The sequence below is a fragment of the Rhipicephalus microplus genome, chromosome X, assembly GCF_043290135.1.
Source record: "Rhipicephalus microplus isolate Deutch F79 chromosome X, USDA_Rmic, whole genome shotgun sequence".
In the NCBI taxonomy this organism is placed as follows: domain Eukaryota; kingdom Metazoa; phylum Arthropoda; class Arachnida; order Ixodida; family Ixodidae; genus Rhipicephalus; species Rhipicephalus microplus.
Genome location: NC_134710.1, coordinates 356,871,770 through 356,887,824, shown reverse-complemented (window position 1 = coordinate 356,887,824; position 16,055 = coordinate 356,871,770). Strand labels below are relative to the sequence as shown.

The window sequence follows — 16,055 nt, the reverse complement described above, 5'->3', positions numbered from 1 at the left end:
TATTTTTAATTACCTTTTCAAATTGGGTCACGAAGTTTAAAAGGGTTGAATCTTTCTTTCAAAACAAAATTGAAACACAGCAACAAACGAAGCCGCAAGTACGATTCGCCGCCCGCAAGTACGAAGACTAGGCAAATGTGTGTACTACCCATCATTCCCATGGTCGCTGAACGATCGCAGCACCAGAGTGTCCTCTAGTTAATTTTGAGAATCTCTATGCTGCGAGCGCACAGCTCTGGGTATCAAGCTCACGTGGGACACGGCAGGTGTTGAAGCGCGGGGATCCGCAATAATTGCAGTTACACAATCTTCTACGAGCAAACGCATGGAAATCGAAACGCATGTACATCTCCGTTAACAGAATGAATTTCAGAAAATAGAAAAAAACATATTCGCACGTTATAATTATATTTTACACAAAAAGGAAAGTGCGCTTCATGCGTACTATGGAAGTTACATACGTCTTTTTTTTTTCTTGTCGTGAAACCAATTCTGCTTGAATTGCCGGTTCTCAGACATCGGTTCTCGCCACTGACAAAACAGAATATCAGTTGCGGTAAAGCAGGGAGCCAGGCCAGTTGTTTCGGATTCGTGTTTCGAGACTATTGAGTTCAGCTCTGACAAAAAAAAGAAGGCATAAAGCAGAACAAACGCGCAGGCACTAGAGCTGATTCGCAGTTCGCAAAACATATATGTATACGCGTCCTCTCTGAAAATGAGTGCTCGAATTTGACCGAACCTGGTATAAATGATTGTAGGGCAACCTATGTTCTTAGCGCATTTTTATGTTTACTCACGAAAATAAAGCCCTTGCGTAATGTACAAGTATCTTATGTTAATGAAAAAAAATGTGACAGAATTCGGAATTACCACTTATCAAATAAATTGCTGGATATACAATATACTTTTTGCTTAGAAGCTGTCTTTGTAGTTCCCGTACCGGCATCGGCGTTCGCTAGAACAGATCGCGTGACCTGATAAAATATTTGTGACGCAACTGATACTAGCAAGGAAAAAAGAAGGAGACAGGATAGGCCTGAGCATGCAAGTTATTCCTTATATATGCAAGTTACCTTATCCTATCTCTTTTTTTTCCTTGCTAGTATCAGTTGTGCAACAAATATTTTATTTAGCTATGCACCAGCTCGCCCAACATCACACTCTACTAAAGATGGCGTGACTAGGGGGAGTGGAGAAGCCTCCTAAAAAGTCACAGCTTTGCCGCAAAGGCGAAGCAACGAACGCGATAGCAACAAATTGTTAGGTCACGCGCAGAATGGCAAGCAGACCGAAACGTGTCCCGCGTTTCTTACGCGCAAATCACGCACGAAACTCAAAGGTACAGATGAACGCGAATAAGCGTCTCAGCTGTTACTTCGCTGTGTCTGAAAAGCGCACCCTTTTCGCAAACGGAGGCTGTGTAACGATTGCAGTGAACTTTGTGCGCCCGGTAACTACAACAGAATTGTTCCAGTGAAAGCCTAACACCAGCCAAGACGTACGATCCTCCCCACCCCGAGATAAGGGCGTGCGAGTGGGCGTCGGTCCCCTCCTCTCCGCGGCGCAAAGTACGCGTTGGAGATGAGAGTGCGCGCCACCACGTCGTGACGATGTGGTGATGTGCGTTCATTGCGCCATCTTTGCTGGTAATGCCGAAAACACGATGGTTCCCCCCGAGATGCCCGTCAGCAGTGGTAAATGGTAGATAAAAATAGTTTGCCATTATATACGCATACATATAAGGTAAGTGACGGCGATGCCAGCGGCGAAATTCAGCCGAGAGTGTCCATATAATTGCTATCGCAGTAACAGGAAAGGAAGCTGGTCACAGGATAGATCGCAGAGATGTTCAGTAACTGATGAGGGGAGTGAAAAATGAAACATATAAAACAAAATAAACATCATCGATGAAGTTCAAACCCGGGCCCTTAGGTTCCAAATAGAAGTATGACAATCACTGGGCTTTACACCCTTTCTTTTTTTTTCATATCGACTTGTACGTCACAAAAACGAAGACACCAGGAATATATCGCAATCGAGACTGGCAGTAAGGCAAGCCTTGATGTCCCCACTTGGCAGACTTAAGGCCTGGTCATCGAAAGCTGATAGGCTCTAGCAATTAAGTTATTGCCAACCAACGAAAATTTCTTGCACACATCTGCCATGAATCCCTGCAGAGATAAAATTGACATTTGAAATACTTTTGTATAACCAGGTCTTGATTGATTTGTGGGGTTTAACGTCCCAAAACCACCATATGATTATGAGAGACGCCGTAGTGGAGGGCTACGGAAATTTTGACCACCTGGGGTTCTTTAACGTGCACCCAAATCTGAGCACACGGGCCTCGACATTTCCGCCTCCATCGGAAATGCAGCCGCCACAGCCGGGATTCGAACCCGCGACCTGCGGGTCAGCAGCCGAGTACCTTAGCCACTATACCACCGCGGCGGGGCTGTATAACCAGGTCTTCCACCCTAACCAATACAAAGGAGCACATTCTTCTGTGTTTTTTTTGCGATAGCAATTATACGGACAGTCTCGGCTGGTTTTTGTCGTCACTTCTGCAGCCGCCTTCATTAGCGTATATGTATACATATTTATATAAAGGAAAAGTTAATAAAGAAAAAAAAAGCCACCTGCGTTCAGCACCCAGCTCGTCGCGACGCGCCAACGCGTGCTTATCTCCCAAGCGTACTTTGCCTTGCGAATTGGAGGGGGGGGGGGGGGGGTTAGGTGCTTGTGCGTGCGTGCCTATCTTTCGGTGGGGAGAATCATGCCTTGGCCTTTCACCGGAATGATTACGTTAGTTGCCTTGGCCACAAAGGTCACTTCGCTTATTTGGCAGGCCCTGTAAGCGAAGTGACGCTTTCCAAACCCAGCAAAGTAACAACTGGAACCCTCGTTAGTTCGCGCTCATATCTGTATCTGTAATTACGTTTCATGCGTCGTTTTCGTTTAAACAGCGCGTTAGGCGTCGAACTGCAAACGTCGTTAGCTAGCTCTCGTCCTGTGTGCGTTGTTTTCGTGCGTCATTTGTGCGTGAAAAGGGCGCTGCTCGTTCCGATCTGCTAGCCGTTCTCAGCCTTACATTCAAAGTTGTTGCCATGGAATTCATTGCTTCGACCTTGGAGCAAAAGTGACTTTTTTTCTACTTCGAGAAAACAAACCACACCTTCCTGAGAATACAGTCTTGCTGGTCTTCGATCTGGATTGTAGTAATATACATACCGCTATTCGTGATTGCCATATTCTGTGCAAACCAATAATTATGATTAGGTCAAATGGTAATCCCCTTCATTGTCTATTCGAGGTACATAATGTCATGCGAGTTTCATAAAAATTACCTTTTAATCGTTTAACCTTTAACTGTTTTAACCTGGGCGACCCAGTACGCCCGTGAGGCCGCGTCGAGGCAAGTCCTTGACGTCCCCTCAAGAGGGCCTCGGCCCGGCCACCTGAACCTGCTGGTTTGTGATAATAAAGTTTATTCCTCCTCCCCATCTGCAATACCGTCCAAAAGCATACCTTTACGCAACAGTGATGGAGAACGCGAATAATGGTTTCAGAGTGAGCCCCTCCCCAGCATGAAAAAAGCTCTGCTCCTCTAAAGAATGCTCTTACTGGAAGGGTTCCTGGGCAAGCTTATGTGTACAGGGTCATCCACGCTTAGTACGAACACCGCGCCGCCGCGTGGCATCGCTCCGTTAGAGATACTGTATATGCTACATTTAGGTAGCAGAGTTGCGCCACTGTTTTCCGGGCGCCGCTGGCTCCGCCTACAGGAGTTCAGCGCCCCTATTCGCCGAGCACTATGACGTGGTCATAAGTGGTTCGATTGCACTGCGGAAAAGCCAACTTTACGATGATTCCAGGCAGATCAAGCGTGGTTGACATCGGCTGTTGTTATTCTCGCCGCACTTCTTCAATACTGTAGTCATGTGGCCTGTTGGCCGGGAGAAATGTGGTAGCAAGTGCATTCTGTGGTAAATCGTACTACTTACAGTTTATGTGATTAGACACGGGTGCAGCAGGTGTCGCTAGAGAAAGATTGGTGTTCAGTGAGGAAGGAATAAACGTTTGACTTCTTTTTATGTAATCATTGTGCTGCATACTTGGTAAATTTGTATTAACCACAGATGCAGTGAATAAGTTATACATGCAGAGTTGATCATCGTGTGCCAGCTGCATACGTCCCAATTGGCCTGACTGGTATAACACTGCAAATAAAGGGGAATGAGTTAAACTATACTTATTCAAATCGGCAAGGTGTTGCAGCTAGCGCGTGAATTGCATGAATTCAATGCAGCGTTCAAACCTTACGCGGAAAGAATTTTGGGCGCGACAGCGCTGTTGAACAACGATTCACATCAGCTGTCGTGAGCCGCAATTGTACGAGCGTTATAGAGAGCCGCACCTAACGAGGGCGCCGCACGGGTACTCGATTGCTATCCAGCTCGATTCAGTTGAAGGCAATAAAACTACACCTGGCTCCCTGACGCAGTTAACGAATGAGTCTAACACGATGACGATGAAAAATTCATTCCTAACTGGTTCAATCGTGAACAAAAGTGCAAAAATAGTTTCCCTTTTATAAATGGGAAAACAGCGAAAAAAGAAAGACGAAGCTAGTGTAGCCAACCATAAATATATATCTAACTGGTTCAGTGAGCCGGCGCACTTTGTTTTATTATTACATACCAAGAAGGGAAGCATCAAATCAAAACTTTTAAGCATGACCGGAGCGAATGAGTTTTATTCATACCTTCAAAAAATAGAAAGAAAGCTAAAAAATAAATGAAGCCGTGGTAGTAGCATAATCCCTCAATATTTAGGGAATATGTAGCACTCTGAAGCACGAGCGTTGCTCCTACGTGGGTACGAGTGGCTTTCCCGCGAGACATTTGAATCCAAGATGGCGTATTTTGGTGCAACTCTGCTACCTAAAGGTAGCATATACAGTAACTCTATACTTTTCTACCCACTACCACCACCACTACCTTGCGCTCACGCGAGAGGATTGCATTCGGCGATCGTCTGCTCTCGAACTGCGCATGCGCCAACTCTCGCCTCCGTTCGCGTGAACGCGAGGAGAGGACGGAAAGTTGGCGCAGGCGCCGAAAGGGTGTTCAGCCCGCAAGCCACCGGATTAACCTCCACCATGTGCTGCTTCGCTTCTAGAAATTTGTGTTCATTGAAATAAAAATAACTACGCCTCACGTTACCGCAAAAGGGTAAGACAAGTACATTACCCGTTACCGTTCCGAAATAGTAATGAGCAAGTTACTAAGTTAGGGATATAAAACAGTGCATTACCGTTAATGCCGTTACTGTTAACGCGTAACCTGCAACACTGGTAGCAACAATTTCAACTACCCCTTACAGTTTCGAAATACTGAAAGAACGTTACTAAGTTCCTGAAAAAAAAAACAGTGCATTACCGCTAACTCCGGCACTGTTAACTCGTTAGCAGTCACTCTGTTCTTATAAAAACAGCGCCAATAAGAAGGGACGAGAAAAAAATTGACCCGTATCTGCATGTAATCTGCAAATGTCGTCGAAAGACGATAGTCTTGCGTGTGAAGAGAGTGAACAAAACATTTATTTTTGTGTTCTGCGCAAGAAAATCGGTGACTGGTATTTTGGAGGCGTTGCGTTAGAGTGCCTCGAGCGTGCAGCGGAGGCGAACGAGCGCAAGTCACGTCACACGTGAGACATGAGCGCCATCTGGCAGTTCTTTTTGAAAAACAAGGTGCGTGGCCCTGAGCCGGTCTCAGAGGTGATAAGGTGTAAAACGCCCGGCAACGAGTAGGTGCCACCACCGTGTCGTCTTAGCAAAGCGTTGGAAGCACTCGCTCCTTCGTACGAGCGTTCCATGGTCAGCGCAGCATAATAAGCGCTACGGTCCTTAGAATTACTTATGTATGCCTTTTATACTAAAACACGAACATGCAAAATATATGTGTGTTGTTATGATGCCTTAGATATGCGAAATAATTGCATTTTAATTGACAATCGCACACATATGAACGCTGATCCTTGAGCAACACTGGTGGGCGCTGCGGATGGGGTTGGCCATTCGAAATATCAGCTGGTGCTGTTTAGAGTACCTTAATCGCGGGAACAGTGGACAAAGAGACAAGTGTGCAGACAGACAGACAGACAGACAGACAGACAGACAGACTGAAGTTTTTGCGCGGAAGGTCCCCGAGAAAAACTATCGTCTTTAATAGGTAGACAGACAGCGGCACTGATTTACAACAATATTTATTTGCTGGAACCCCGCAATATATACTTGAGCAGTATCTGACAAACAAGAGGAATGACAAACTAAAGAAAACGAAATTCACCTAACAACCGATTAATGTTCGTAGATGGTACATCGGCCAAACAGGCCTATGTTTAAATGAGTGGCTGAAAGAGCACGCTCACAATGCCTCTTTTACAGTATCGGGCCACCTCGGCATTCATTGCCGGGACTGCGGTAGTGGCCCCGATTGTCAGCATTGTACGGTCATTAGGCGCCATCGGGATCAAATGATACGTGAAATTTATGAGGCTACAGAAATAGAAAGGCTGGACAATCTATGTGACAGCAAGCCTTCGATTGCTCTATCACAAAAATAAATATATTTTCTTCAAAATGTCGGCACGCGTTATGTTCATGGCGCATTATCACGATTACTACTCGGTTGTATGTGAATCCTGTTTGCTTTGGTTTGTCATTCCTCTTATTTGTCAGACACTTTTCAAGTATATTCACGCTTTATTTCCAGCAAGTCTTTTACAACAACTTGGGGCGTCCCTCATGCAGGCGAAAAGCGTTTGAAAAACCACTTGAGAGTGCCTGAGGCACCACGTACACGGCAGCAGTTTCGAAATTAAAGCTCTTAAAAAATTTGCTGGAATGTAAGTAGGCAATTAGAACAAAAATTTAGACTAATATTCTACAAATACAACAGTAAAACAAATAGACACAGACCGAACTAATAACTATGTAACTGCACTCATGAATACACATAGCAGTATTAAAATACACATGACGGAGACTCAAAAAAGAATGCAATACATTGCGTAATAATAACATAGCATGATTAGAAGGATACTAGGCCAGGGTGAAGAAATATTCTCGCATTTCTCTTTTTGCGAACATTAACAAGTTGGGCTCATCATTTATACATTGACTAAGTAGGGATGGCAATGTATATCTAAGGGTCTGTAGGAAATAATTCGTGCGAGAACGAGGAACGAGCCACATTTCTATGCTTCGCGTTCGGAAATCCGTGTGTTGATGACTTACGTTTGATAAGTCTTTAAGAAATGTTCCGAAGTGTTCTTTCGCAACGAAGTAGTTGTTAATGAGTAGAAATTTGTATATATGTTGCATGCTGATTACTTTGTAGGGGTGGAACAAAGTACCAGCGGAAGTACTGCGTGGGACATTTGCAATGTAGCGCAGTGCCCTTTTTTTTTGCAGTAAGTGAATAGTTTTTACGTTTCCTAAGGTTGTGGTGCCCCAGACAAGAAGGTAGTAGTTTACGTGCGAGGAAAACAAAGCATGGGAGATTTGCACTTTAGCTTTTTCTGGAAGAAAGTGCCGACCTCGTGACAATACTCCAGCAGCACGCGATAATGATTTATTCAATTATTTTACGTGACATTACCATGTCATATGAGCGGAAAAAGTCACACCTAGAACTTTATGTTTCTCCACTATATCTACGGGTTTTCCCTCAAGCCTTAACGATTGGTGAAGATTAGTTTCCGTGCCCCTGGATCTGAAAAAGACAGCTTTCGTTTTTTTTTCGATTTTATTTGCAAGTCATTAGTAGTAGACCACCGCAGTACATCTGATAATACGCTTTGGGCTTCAACAATATTCTCAGCTGAATTTTTTCCAGAAACAAAAAGACCGGTGTCATGCGCGTACAGTAGAAATTCATCATCGTTATTTATGTCGACAATATTATTTATGAAGATATTGAAAAGCATTGGCATTAAGATGCTTCCTTGAGGCGCACCGCAAGAAATAATTTTATAGGAAGACGAACAGTTAGCGATTGAAACACACAGTTTCCTCTCGGACAAATATGAACAAAATAGGGAATTGGCTACACCTCGTACCCCATATATGAGTTAGACGCCTATAGGCGTCTAACTTGCCGAGTGAAATGTGATGATTAAGGGTGTCGAATGCCTTGCTATAGTCAATGAAGACGCCCAGCGTAAGCTTTTTTTCTTCGATAATTTTGATTATCAATTCGTTTTGGGTTAACAACCCAGTCTGTGTGAATTTGCCACGCTGAAAACGATGCTCATTTTGGAAAGTATGTTGTGCTTGTTAAGAAAACTACTCAGGCGGCAGAAAAATTATTTTCTATGATGCCTTCGAAAATACAGGTATAAATGAAATTGGTCGGTAATTATTAGCATCATTAACATCTTCATATTTATATATGACGGATTCTCTTGACATTTTTATGAGATTTGTGAAGCATCCAGACTGGAAAACTAGATCAAACACGTAAGCTAAACAAGGAGCAAGGTGGTCAATTACGTGCTTAATCGCTTCAACCTGCAATCTGTCGACATCAATAGCTTTGCTGTTTTTAAAGATAAGAATGTGTGCACTATTTCTGCTTCATCTGTGGGTGCAAAAACATTCTGTCAGAATTGTGGAAAGAAATTTGAGTATGGGTAGTGCTTCCCAGTGGTTGTACCGCATTAGCAAAGTGCTCACTGAAATGCTTGGCTAAAGGTACAGCGGATATATTATACCCGTTTACAGTTATTTCCGCTAAAGTATTCTGATTAGCATTGTGGTTCAGGGCCTGGTTGATTGCTTTCCACACCTGGTTTGGACGCCGTAGATAGATCTCCGAAAACATGTGGTCATAGTTAGAGGTTTTTGCCTTCTTTAATGACACAGTTCGTTTATTCCAGTAGGCTTTAGAGGCACCAAAGTCCGCAGTGTATCTCGTACACTAAAAATTCTGGAACAGTTGAATTTTTTGCTTGATCATTTTGAGGTGTTCTCGCCCTACCTAGAGTTTTCTTATTTTTCTGTCAGGCTTAGCGTTTATGTAAGAAAAATATGTATTGTAATGATTCCTGAACATAGACATGAATTCACGATTGCTCTCATTTGGGTCCATCTGAACATAAACAGAAGACCAATGTTTTGTCAGAATCGGCCTACAGAATGAATTCATATTTCTTTTAGACACACATCTGCACTTAATATTGTCACAGCAAGTCATTTCCTGTGCAGCGGTTCTGGGAAATGCAATAAAAACAGGACAATGGTCACTCACCGCTTCGCATATCGTGTCAGCTGCGCGCACATCAGTGTCTATGCTGAAAATGAACAAGTCGAGGACTGACTGGCAAGTTGTCGTCACGCGTGTCAGTGTAGTAATGACGCTATTAAAACCCCTAGCGGACAGTGTGTTAATGAACTCCCGGAAGGACAGATTATCCATCATGAGGTTTATGTTAAGATCACCCCCTATTAAAATGTCGTACTGATTAAACGTCGAATGTTCTAAGATTTTCTCAAAAAATTCCAAACATGTGCTGAGGTGACCACACGGATAGATTGCGTGGTTCCAGCAAAAAAATCTTGTTGTTAGTCCGTGCCGCTGTCTGTCTCCTTCTTTTCTTTTCCCTAATTATTGGCGCTGTTTTTGTTTGAATAATGTCGTACCAACTCGCCCAAGCAACCTTATTCGCTCACACTGGTTGCAACAAATGCGGCTGCCCTTCTCAAACACGAAGCACACTACCTATAAGCAACATCCGAACAATTTTGTCAAAAAGTAATGGTACCAAATTAAACGCCTCACCACAGTGCTTCCCATTGCAAAAACTACAAAAATATGCAGTATAGTGAAATTTCCAAACACACAGAAACATTTATTTGAATAAAGGAATGCAAAAAACACATCATAAAACAGGCTACGTAACAGCTCGAAATTTTCACAATAGAGTAGCTCACTTACAGTTCTTGAGGCGCGGAGAAGCTCAAGCATACATACAGTCAAGGCTCATTAAGACACATTTGCTAGCAGTATGAGAAGCTTGCGAATATGGACTGCTGAGGCACAGAAGGCCGACTTTCAGGCAAAGAATTCGGGGGTTGTTTCAATGGCAGACGTAAGCCAATTCATACATTCAGCAGCATTGAGAGCTCGTTCTCGGTGACGCTTGCAGCCCCTACATCCACAATCTTCCGTGAGCTCGCCTGCTGTCCATCCGGCGTCCTGGGTTGTCCACAGTTCAGCACCACACTGCGCCGTACCCCAGTTTTGCGCATCGAATTCTGTGTCGGCCATAGAGCGAAATCGCGGTAACGGAAGCGCACTATGTAAAAGAGCGAGTACAAGTAGGCAGTAAGCAAAAGGCCAGATAGAGTGACCACGCTGACCAACACCATGATGCGTCCTTCTAGCGCTTCCTTTGAGGCAATGTAGATGGAATAGAAGCAGGCGAAGGCGGTCAGCGGCGTCATGACTGCGAAGCAGATCAGCTCTCCTAGCACAGCCCATAGAGAGCCAGCGTGCAGAGCCCAGTAGAAGAACCGACGGATGCCGGTGGCTTGGGCCACGGTTGCAAAGTGGTGGTGGCAAACCTCGCAGTGGTCCACGTTCTGGGTGTTCAGGCAATGTTCCAGGCAAGAGACGTGCAGCAGACCCATGTTGCCCGAGCACTTACAAAGCGACACGAGACATTTCGTCTGGTCTCCCTCGTGGCAAATGCGGCATATCGGTTTGCTGCTGGTCGTAACGTTGAGACAGCCGGCAGAAGATCCGGGAGGGCTGCTAGAAAAAGTCGGATTGCTTTCGAATGGGGGCATTGTAGCTGGGCTGATGAAACCCGGAAGTGGTAAACCCACGAGTGAAACGATTACAGTCTTTCGGTGTGTGTCGTCACGTACGAGGCCCCAGACAACGAACACGAGGTAACCCTGCAGATTGTGCGACGGCAAAGACTCAATGTCAAGAGAGAGCTCCCGCCAGGTGGCACCGTGATGCTTCGGAGGCGGTGAGAGAGGGGACAACGGCGAGTCGCAGTTCTTCTCCTTTAATGTGGGAGCTTTCCACTCGTTATTGTGAGCGAGCGGTCTATCGATACGCGATGCGGCGACGTATGCAGACTGTAATATGATGAAGCCACAGGATGTCTGCCGCTGCCACGAATGCAGCACAAGCAGAGCTCGATTGCGTCCGCGCATGTTCAGAAGGAAACCTGTGGCTGTTGCTAGGCGTAACTGTACACTAGCTTGTAAATTATGGTCACCGGCTTCCTGAAGAAAAACAGGGAAAACTAAAGAAACACCCGACACTCCACTTGAAAGTTTGTGCAGCTCACTCTGGAGTACATTCGAGTAAAGCGGAGCTGAAATATTGATCACCTTTGTGGTTACCTTAAGCTGTCTTCATTGCAGGTTGTCATGGTTTTTGGTATAAAGAAACTTTTTCTTCGCATCTTAAGAAAAAGCAAAGGTGCCACCGCGCACATATGATCGCTTCATGCTAAAGCGAAAAAATGCCTTTACGTGGCTTTCACTTTTTCTTTCACTACGCGGGATATGCGGCGACGCGACCATTACCACGTATTACTGTCGGATTGCCTGAATCAGGAAAATTGGTACGTATATACACCAGAGATTGCGAAAACTCGAAACACTTCTACAAAATGTTGCATTGTGACGTCAGGTAAATAGACACGAGGATGGGCACGGACAGCGAGCGCAAGAGGCGGGAAGTGAGCAATGCATTTTCGTCTCTTTCACTGGCCGACTTCACGTACGCATTTGGGAGGAGTGAAGGTATAAACAGGTTAATGGTCGGATCCAATTGAGCACAATAGTTTTGATTTTCTTCCTCTGGTTTACAAAAACACCCATGCATGACAATTCCAGTGGACGGTAGAGAAGCCAAAGTAGACCAAATAATTACTCAGTGCACCTCCAAGTTGGGCTTTACATTCGTCTATTGATCTTGGTTCTTCATACTTTACAATAATGTTTTTAAACGCTATAGGGCTCCAAAGATAGTATTATACAATAAAGTTTACGAAGCTGTCATTCCAACACTAATGAAGGGGAAAACTATACTGCGATGCGGCAGGCTCGGGCAACACTGATTAGACAAACAGCGTAAGTCTATTGCTAAGCTCAGGTGAGTTTGATTTCTGTACGCGAGTTTTGTTTAGCCACAGAGTATGGCAAACACATTTCTGCGTGTTAAGAATTGATGGATATTGAATTGCAGTTCTATAGATAGCTCGGCAACAACCTAAAGATATCATCCGAAGTTGACATGTTGTATATTGGCAAATTCTGCTTAAAACATTTATACTCTTTTTGCAGAGAAAGCACTGCAAAGTTGAACACATTCGATTGCATACTTTCCATTGCAACACAAAACAGAAGAGCAATAAAACATAGTAAACCATCTACTTAAATGGAGTAATGAGAATCTTTTTTGAAGTTTTGTCAGCGTTTAGTCTAGAGCATCATGAAACCATACGCACCACAAATTTAGTGACACGCCGTGCACCTATCCCGCTGCGGGCAACCATATCATTCCTTCCCTTTCACCTCTGTCTTGCCTCTTCAACTCATGAGGCAAGCTAGAGTCGCTGATTATTGCAGAGCTCTCATGAGTGCACTCGACGATTTGAGCTTTTACCAGTATTGAGCTCCAAAATGGCAAACCGACAGGTTGCTCGCAGTCTCGCAGGCCATTCCATGATGCACCCAGCAGCACGCACGCCCTCTGGCAACAGAAGGCAAGATATCAACGTGGTCCAGATCTGCTCCGAGGGGTGCCGCCATCCTACCAGCGGTTCTTACTTGAGCGCATTCTACAGCCTATGTCAACCAATCAGATACGATGGCTGCTGACGTGCTCCGACCTGGTCAAGTGGCTAGAGCATGTCGCTCGGTGAATGGATGATTTAAAACGCGTTCCGCCGAGTTGCAACGATCTAAGCCGATCTGCAGACATTCGAAGCTTTAAAGCGTTGTACTAAATTACACAGTTAACGGAAAAAGCTAATGTCGGTCTCTAAATAACCCTTGGTCCTTTGTCTACTGGCCAAATGTGCTTGTACGAAATCACCGAAATCGTTTCCGGGCGCCTTTAGCACGTAGAGTTGATATTGTTACGGATAGGTAAATTATATTTCTGGAAGTACTGGGTGAACAAGATGGCACCAGTACATCAACAACCAGCAACCATCGTCATCTTTTTTTTCATGCAACAGAGCTGCGGCGGCTGTTTTGTATCATGACCCTCCCGGTGGTGGATCACCATCTTGGTGCGTGGCCTACACGTGTGCGGTAGGAGGAGAGTGATAAGGCTTGAATCAAACTATGCACACGATATCTTTCGAAGCGGACATTGACTACGTTAAATCGGCTGGAATAATCTCAGACGTAACGCATGTCACCTGGTGAACGACTCGGTGTTTTGCAGTGTAGCGTGAAAGCAGTTTTTGATCAAGACCTACACGGCGAGTGGGTGACCACATAAGGACAAGGGAACACGGCAAAAAGTGTACGTTTCGATGATGAGAATCGCAGAGCGGTCTTTGGTGCTGCTTTAAGGCCTATAGACGGTTGCGGGTGAGTTGGCGTGCGTGGTCAGCTCAAGCAAAGGCTTCGCTGGCATATTCAGTGACGTAGCATCTCGGCGTGCTGCTTATACCGGCGCCGCTCTACATTTACTTAACGTGCCAAGCGCCATACCTCGTTATTCTTTCCCTTTAGCGCGCGCAGTATTCACTGTTTTTACAGCTACCATGAGACGAAGTGTAAAAAGATTGCACCATCTCCCACTAAAAGTAATTGCGCGAGATTGCGGAGAAGCGCTGGAGTTCGTTTCTGTGTCCATTCGTATGTTTTTTGTGTATGCTGCATTTGTGCGGGTAGTTATGTATATGTTACTCCCCTCCTAATTGTTGTGGGTGCCGCAAAGCGAACACCCAACGCTACTAGGAGAGTGCAACCAAGCCTGCGCGCACAGCATTATATACGAACGCACAACTGTGGCGTTGATCAGAGAAACGGGTGAGGAGAAACGATGCGGAGGCAGCGCTCTGCTACATCCCCCCACCACGTTAGGCAGTCCGCCGGGCTCCCAACCGGGCTGCAGAAATTAGGTGCCTTCTTCCTTTTCTAGAGATACTGTATGTGCTACCTTTAGATAAAGGTAGCATATACAGTGACTCTACGCTCCGCGGGGCGCCAGCGCTAGCCGTGCGGCGGCGCATCGAAGCTCACCGGCGCAGGCGCACTAAAGCGTGGAGGTGGGGCTTCGTTTCGATTGAAAGCGCGCGAGTGCGCCGTGGCTGTTTTGCCGTGAAGCAAGCTTGAAGCACCTCAGAAACAACGAACGTTGCAGGAAAGCGGGCTTAGCTCAGCACCACGTATTGTATAGAACGTTACGGTATTTTTGAGAGGTTCGTGATCCCTCTTGTTTCTGTACCACGATTGTAGTTTATGTGTACATTCTTGCAACCTCTATTATATTGTTTTTTTGGGTTTTGGTGCTTTTGTCCATGAAAAAGTTTCGCCACTGAGCGGTGCTCTCACAAGTTTCTACTGCCGGGAAATATTTACCATGGCCTGAAATTACGTGCGCACGGGCAATGTTTCATTTTCTGTCTATTTAAATATAAATACACGAACTGAATTTTCATTCCGTGGTGGCGGTCTTGAGGTCGTTTTTCTTTTTTCAAAAGTATAAACATCACGTAACATTAAGGCGTTTATAGTAGTATTCGGACACAATCGCCCTACTCTTTGCAGACCTGGATTTGGCCTGTTCTTTTGTTAGCTGTCTTATTAAACAAATAGCTTCATATTCTCCAGCCACATAGCTTTTTATTAAAATACAGGGGCCCCACTCTTTTTTGCCTAAACGCGTAATTCATTGGAATATGCTTGCGCGTGTCAGGATGATATAGTCACTACTTAAGTGCCCAACCGTTGGATAACAGCTTGTCTTTTTTTTTTTCAGGCTCGCATCTTCCGGCATCGTCTCTTTTCTATTCCCTATACAAACGCAAGGAACACTGCAATTCATAAAATCTCGATATGGGATAAAATCCCAAGTACTACGTCAGCGCCTTGACATTTTTCAACTCCTCCTACGTACTTTAATACCCTATCTCCTTATTTAGTTTTATTCTTCCTACACTCAGCTAACGCGCCTCACACGGCACAGAGAGCACATGTATATGTGGTTTTTTTCCGGGGAGGGTCTTACGCGACTTCACCATAAGTTTAACAGCATATTTTTGTACCATATATTACAATATTTTTGGGGCCCCTGCTGAAGTAGCCTGCCTAGTCACCTGCGTGTACATTACCAAAACCTAAACCACTCATAGGAACACAAACAGGGAAATTTACGGGACGGCGCGAGAATTTGCGGTGTCCAGTTCATTTCTTTGTCACCTTGACTGCCTTTACACATGCAAAAAAAAGCATATCTGGCCAAAAAGTTTCGCTGGGACATCACTCGAGCCTTCCAAGATCACCCTGAGCGGGTTCGTTGCGGTTCGAATGGGCATCACACATTCTTATCTCCTGGCGATAAGCATACAAGGATGACATGATTCTCCAGTTATCCGTGCCGTCTGCTCGATTAAAAAGCTGCATAAGCTCAAGTCACAAGACGCTGTTTTACTGATAGTATTTTGATTGGCTGGCCTAACATCACGCCGTTACTGCTCAAACACTGGACTTTATTTTTTTCAGAATTGAAAGCTGTTTCTCGGCAGACGCCTACTGTGAAGTCTTGGACGACGTGCTGCTTCATCTTACAGCATCCTACAGCATTTCATCCTACAGCATGATAACTCCCCTATGCATAATTGTTTTAAAAATTCGATCAGTATTTAAATAGTCGCGACATGGCAGTTCTTGAGTGGCGTCTACAGTCACCTGGCTGAAACATCATTGAAAATGTGTGGAGGAACATGAAGCTTGCGCTCGTCCACCACCAACTCCGTGCCGTCTCAGTGGACGCACTTTGGGCCAT

General features: G+C 44.9%; 1 protein-coding gene across 2 annotated transcripts in view; it reads right to left on the bottom strand.

Moving 5' to 3' along the window:
* The window catches only part of LOC119161982 (mechanosensory protein 2), a 504,482-nt gene that overhangs the window by 81,105 nt on the left and 407,322 nt on the right, over nt 1–16,055 (bottom strand). The window lies entirely within an intron of this gene.